Raw genomic sequence first — 349 nt, 5'->3', positions numbered from 1 at the left:
TGACGGCTTGAGAACGTGCAACATGGGGGGAAATAGAAAGAAGATGATAACGTATAAGGGGTTGCATAATAACCATGTTGGAGTGCTCGCCTCTGTTTGAAGCCCGTAGGGTGCGACGAGGCAAACGGCTGCAGTCGTTTTGTAAAGGGGAGTCACCGATTTGGATTTATTTAGCTTGTCTTTCTATTCGAGTCCGCGTACTGGAGAACCATCAAGTTTGTGCGAGGCCCGCCTCTAGGGGGGCTACCCCTCCAGACATAGGCGACGAGCTGGACAAGCCCAGGCTTCTCCTTTCTGGTCATTCACACTCCATGTTCACTTTGTCTTATTACTCTTCTTTTTGTAGTCC

Source organism: Eimeria mitis, genomic scaffold (assembly GCF_000499745.2).
Source record: "Eimeria mitis Houghton genomic scaffold, Emh_scaff433, whole genome shotgun sequence".
In the NCBI taxonomy this organism is placed as follows: Eukaryota; Apicomplexa; class Conoidasida; order Eucoccidiorida; family Eimeriidae; genus Eimeria; species Eimeria mitis.
The sequence above is the reverse complement of the archived record's forward strand: the minus strand, read 5'-3'. Positions refer to the sequence as shown.